The sequence below is a fragment of the Chiloscyllium plagiosum genome, unplaced genomic scaffold, assembly GCF_037043375.1.
Source record: "Chiloscyllium plagiosum isolate Xiang-an unplaced genomic scaffold, Cpla_swu_hap1 HiC_scaffold_38, whole genome shotgun sequence".
Lineage (NCBI taxonomy): Eukaryota > Metazoa > Chordata > Chondrichthyes > Orectolobiformes > Hemiscylliidae > Chiloscyllium > Chiloscyllium plagiosum.
The window spans coordinates 43,281,684-43,287,657 of record NW_028270176.1 but is presented as its reverse complement, the minus strand read 5'-3'; the positions used below and the strand labels follow the sequence as shown (position 1 = coordinate 43,287,657).

General features: G+C 42.2%; 1 non-coding gene across 1 annotated transcript; it reads right to left on the bottom strand.

Moving 5' to 3' along the window:
• Window positions 1–5,237: 5,237 nt before the first annotated feature.
• Window positions 5,238–5,311, bottom strand: trnav-aac (transfer RNA valine (anticodon AAC)). Its single transcript has one exon. It is a non-coding gene; the product is annotated as a tRNA-Thr (tRNA).
• Between the last annotated feature and the right edge of the window lie 663 nt (window positions 5,312–5,974).

Below are 5,974 nucleotides of genomic sequence, written 5' to 3'. Positions count from 1 at the left end.
TTCAATGTGTGCAGTAGAGTTTCCTGACACAATATGTAGACAGGCCAACAAGAGGTGAGGCCATACTGGATTTGGTTCTGGGTAACGAACCAGGCCAGGTGTTAGAATTAGAGGTAGGTGAGCACTTTGGGGATAGTGACCATAATTCGGTGATTTTTACTCTCGTGATGGAGAGGGATAAGTGTGTACTACAGGGCAAGAGTTATAGCTGGGGTCAGGGAAATTATGATGCGGTGAGGCATGACTTAGGATGTGTGGCTTGGAAAAGTAGACTCCAAGGCAAGAGTGTAAATGATATGTGGAGCTTGTTCAAGGAGCAACTATTGAGTGTCCTTGATAATTATGTACCTGTCAGGCAGGGAGGAAAGGGTCGTGCGAGGGAGCCGTGGTTTAATAAGGAATTGGAATCCCTTGTTAAATGGAAGAGGGCGGCCTATCTCAAGATGAGACGTGAAGGTTCAATTGGGGCGATTGAGAGTTATAGGGTAGCCAGGAAGGACCTGAATAGAGAGCTAAGAGCAGCAAGGAGGGGACATGAAAGGTCTTTAGTCGGTAGGATTAGGGAAAACCCTAAGGCTTTCTCTAGGTATGTTAGGAATAAAAGAATGACTAGGGTAGGAATAGGTCCAGTCAAGGATAGTAGTGGGAAGTTGCGTGTGGAGGCGGAAGAGATTGGGGAGACACGGAATGAATACTTTTCTTCAGTATTTACTCAGGAACAGGGCATTGTCGTCGATGTGAATACTGAGTCACAAATAAGTAGAATGGATGGCTTTGAGGTATGTAGAGAAGAGGTGTTGGAAATCCTGGAAAAGGTGAAAATAGATAAGACCCCTGGGCCTGATGGCATTTATCGTAGGATTCTCTGGGAAGCAAGGGAGGAGATTGCAGAGCCATTGGCCTTGATTTTCATGTCCTCTTTGTCTACAGGAGTAGTGCCAGAAGACTGGAGGATAGCAAATGTGGTTCCCTTGTTCAAAAAGGGGAGTAGGGATAACCCTAGTAACTATAGGCCGGTGAGTCTCACTTCTGTTGTGGGCAAAGTCTTATAGAGAATTGTAAGGGATAGGATTTATGCACATCTGGATAGGAATAATGTGATCAAGGATAGTCAGCATGGTTTTGTGAAGGGCAGGTCGTGCCTCACAAGCCTTATTGAATTCTTTGAAAAGGTGACGAAGGAGGTTGATGAGGGGAAAGCGGTAGTTGTGGTATATATGGATTTTAGTAAGGCGTTTGATAAGGTTCCCCATGGTAGGCTACTGCAGAAAATACGGAGATATGGCATTGAGGGTGAGTTGGAGGTTTGGATTAGGAATTGGCTGGATGGAAGAAGACAGAGGGTAGTAGTTGATGGCAAAGTTTCTTCATGGAGTGCCGTCACTAGCGGTGTTCCGCAAGGATCTGTTTTGGGACCATTGCTGTTTGTCATTTTTATAAATGACCTGGAAGAGGGGTCTCACGTTGCTTTGTGAGACTAGAGAGCAAATTACACGTGTTCTGACCAATGTTTTACATTCCTTTTTGGACTCCTGGGAGTGGTTAGAGGATTTCAGGACTACTAACGTGGTTCCAGTTTCAATAAGGCTAGCGAAGATAATGCAGCAAATTACAGAGCAGTGAGACGAACATCACATGTAGGGAAACTTTTGGAGAAGCCTCTTAACGAGAGAATTAATTGCAACTTCTTCAGAGAAAGTTTGACCAGCGAGAGTCAGCATGGTTTTGTCAGAGGAATTCATGCCTCACAGATCAGGTTAATTTTTTTTTAGGAAGTGATCAGATGTGTAAACGAGGATAGTGAAATTGATTTAGTTTATGAGGATTTAGAAAACCTTTGACAAGTTCCCACAACGGAGACTGGTAACAGGGTTATTATAAAAGGGATACAGCGTCACGTGGTAAGTTGGTTCGAAACTTTTTGGGTGGTTGGAGACAAAGGAAGGTGCTGTTTCTGAGACGTGGAACTGGTATTCAGTGGTGTACCACAAGGATAAATGTTGTGTCCCTTAATGTTTGTGATTGCACATAAACAATACAGAAATAATGTTGGGGAAATGATAAGAACATTTGAGGAGGATATGAAGATTGGCAAAGTCGTGAACAGTGAGGAAGAAGATCTTAGGTTCTAGGATTTCAGAGTTGCATTTGTCAAATGGGCAGATAGGGGGAGCTGAAAATAACAATAAAAACATCAGGCGATGCATTTTGTAAGTAACACGTCATGGGAGTACTCAAAGAACGGTAGGGCACTGGGAAACCCAAAGGAACAGAGTGACTTTGCACGTGGGTCCACAGATTTGTGAAGGCAGCAGAATATAAGAAGAAAAGCACGACTTTATAAGTCAAGACAAACTTTAGGAGAGCAGGAAAATAGGTGTCACATGTAGAAAAGTTCGTGATGAAAGCATTTGGCACGCTTGCCTTCATTAGTCAGAACATTGATTACTGAAGTTCACATGTCATGTTCTGGCTGTACAGAACATTAGTGGAGCCACATTTAGAATACTGCTGACAATTCCGATCACCTTCAACAGGAAATATATTCTAAAACTTGAAAGAGTGCAGAAAAGATTTACAAGGCTGTTACAGTGTCGAGAGGGCTTGAATTGTCAGGAGAGAGTGTTTGAGCTGAGGCTCTTCTCAGCAGTGTTCCAGGATGGTGTGTAAACTTCTAGACGTTTATAAAATCCTGATTGGGGTTGGATCGGTGACTGGCCTAGGCCTTGTTTTTACCCAGGATGGTGGAATTCAAAACGAGAGGGCACAAGTCTAACGGGTTTCACACGGACACACTAAACAAGGGACAAATTGTGATAGAGAGATATTTGGATTTCCAACAGACATCATCTCAGCTTAGTCTTCGATTTTAAAAAAATGGGCATGTACTTGGGAAAATAGTTTGAAAGGTAAACCATGAAGAGAACGTTAATGATATAAAAGTTGAGTGATGTCGAGATGAGGAAGTTTGTGAGTAAAACATTGACCAATGCAGTATGAAGTGGAGAATGAGATGTTCGCAGGAACATTCAATAACGACCCTTTTATTTAAATTAGATATTGCAGGATTCTGAAATACAGAGGGACCTGGCTGTCCTGTTTCGTGAATCACATTAACATGGTCTGCCGGGGTAGCAACTGATTAGGAACGCAATAAGTCTTTTAATTCATTTGTTCAGCAATGACTGGGCCAACATTTATTTCCCCACTCCTATCAGTACTTGAGACGGTGAGAGCCTAATCGAAACACTGCATTTCGTGATGTCTTTTTTTTGGAGAAACGAAGTGTTGCAGTTATCAAATTGCAACTTTCTCTTTTCCTGTTCACAGTTTAATGTTCAAATATTCAGTTGATATCAGAGAATGCAGAGTTTCTCCAGCAATTATGCTTGTGTTTTAGATTTCCTGCATCCACTGTTTATCTTTATTTAGTCATTTAAATGATCTGAGTTTATTGAGGAATGGAATGTTGCAAGCTGTCAAACATGTGACAGAAGATTCAAACTGAATGCTGGCAAGTTCATCATCAATTTTCCGAAGCAGATCAGCTGAGGTGGGTATAGAGTCAAAAAGTGTGTTGCTGGTCAAGCAGCAACCGGGGAGCAGGAAATTCGATGTTTCGCGTACAAGATGTTCATCAGGAAGGCTTGAATCGTCGATTCCCCGCTCCTCAGATGTTGTCTGACAGGCTGTGATTTCCAAGTGCTACACTTATTGACTTTGATCTCCAGCATCTAAAGTTATCACTTTCTGCTGAGGTGCGGTACAATCAGGTACTGTTCCTGAGATGTAATAACGTGGTCCTGATGACAGAGTGAATTTGTAGTTGAAAACGCATCTGTGAATCAATATTATTCTCCCGATCCCACTCTGCCAAGGACAGGCTGTTTCGATGGAGCTTGCTGTTACAGCCAGTCAATTTGACAGTTGTGCATTTGGCAGGTCGCGAAAACGTGAATTCCCAACACGTTGTCTCGACTCGAATACAATACTGTGACGTTCGGTCCTGGGTCTGCCACGGCCTAAATTTGAAAGTGGTTTTGCTTGTTTGCATGTGCATAGTCGGTGTAGTGTATATTTGTGTCTGAGAGTGTAACCAGTTTTATTTTCTGATGGGTTTTAAAAATGAAGCGATCAACAGAATATTGATTTTAATTTTTCTTTGATAATGTAAATCTGAACCAAAGACATGAATTGTTGAAGAAACTCAGCAGGCGTGACAGAATCTGTGGAGAAAAACTGAGTTAAAGTTTTAGATCGACAGAAACCCGTTACTTATACATTTGTACATTATAATGCTAGGAAAACTATCAGTTTTATCTATTGAAGCAGGATTTTTATCAAAATATCTCAATGACAGACAACCGTCACCTTTACAAATTCAAAAGGACTTTATTGACTATAATGCAGTTTCCGTTGCTCTCAGCTGGTGAAAGGCTGTGCTTAAATGATTGCCTTCTTTCGTTTCCTTTCTCTCAGTTTGCAGCAATGTCGAATGGAGAATTGGTCATTTGAGTGTCTCACTCAGCATGTGTCTCCATACGTCTCTCTTTGTCTCTGTGCATCCATCTCACCCTCTTCCTGTTACACATTCTCCGACACTCTGCCAGTCAATACAGCTCTTTACCTATTTCGGCTCTGTGAAAAGTCTGACATTTCGAGACAATTTGAGTGTGCAGCTGCTGAGAGGCTTTTTGCCCACTGACTGGAGTACGTTGAACTGGGCTCACATTCTCCGGTTAATGTGTCTGTCACTTCAAACCTGGCAAGGCGACACTTCTTCCTCAAACAATTATGACTGTTTCGAATTCAAAATAGAATTCCTAATCCACCAGGAAAAAAAGCAATTACACTACAAATAAAGAAGCACAACGATGTATATATTTTTGGTTTAAATGTATGAACGGTGACATCAGAGAATGAGAGTGATCACCTGGTGGTATCTCTGACATGACCACAAAATTCCCCGGCAAATCTGCAGCGTCTCCTGCCTCATCTCGTTATTCCGACCTAACTGGGAATGAAGGAGGGGGAATAAAAGAGGAGGAGAAGCAGAAGTGCTTGTGGAATAATGGAAAGAAACTAAAGACATAAGTAATATTTCGGAATAAAAAAACATGGCATTCACTGTTGGAACTTAACCTGGATCACCAAATCTTAACAGGGTGAAAGTCCAAGACGCTGAGTTACTTTCGCAAAGACTTGAAACACCAAGCCCAAATATGAACGCAACAAGTAGGCACCGCTGGGAGTTGAACCCAGAATCTCCTGTTTACTAGACAAGCGCTTTAACCAACTAAGCCACGGCGCCACAACAACGATGCCCTTACTCATCCATATGTGGAGTTGCTTAACCACTTCCTCGCAGTACTTGGACATGTGTTTTCGGATCAATGTTGCTCTAAGAGAATTGCAATCAATCCTCGAATTTTCAAACACAAACAGTTTACAGCTGAAAATTCTCTACTGAATAGGCACAGAAAAACATAATCTCTTCTTGCATTCATTTAAAACTGGTATTTTCACCTGGTGAAAGTGACAGGAGAAAGAGGAGGTGCTCATTCTATCGGGGCCCATGAACCACGTTAATACAGACAGAGGGGACATCACATCAAGAGGAACAAGGTCATTGTGGTGATATGACTAGGAGTAATGTGTAAGTAAGTATAATCATTGGGCAGTAAAAGCTGACGTAATGGAACCGACATTGAGTTTTGCACCATCTGTTCCGCGCTCACTTCCTGCATTATGCCTTCCAGGCATCATTGTCTATCACTTTATTTCACTGTCTTCGTCCACGTCTCAACTTATTCCAGACGATTGCAGATGTCTGACAGGAACCATTAACTTTTCGAAACGAATTCCTCGAGTATAGTCAATGGGAAAGGATTCAATGGGCCCGGGTTCAATTCCCGACTCAGGCGACTGACTGTGTGGAGTTTGCACATTCTCCCCGTGTCTGCGTGGGTTTCCT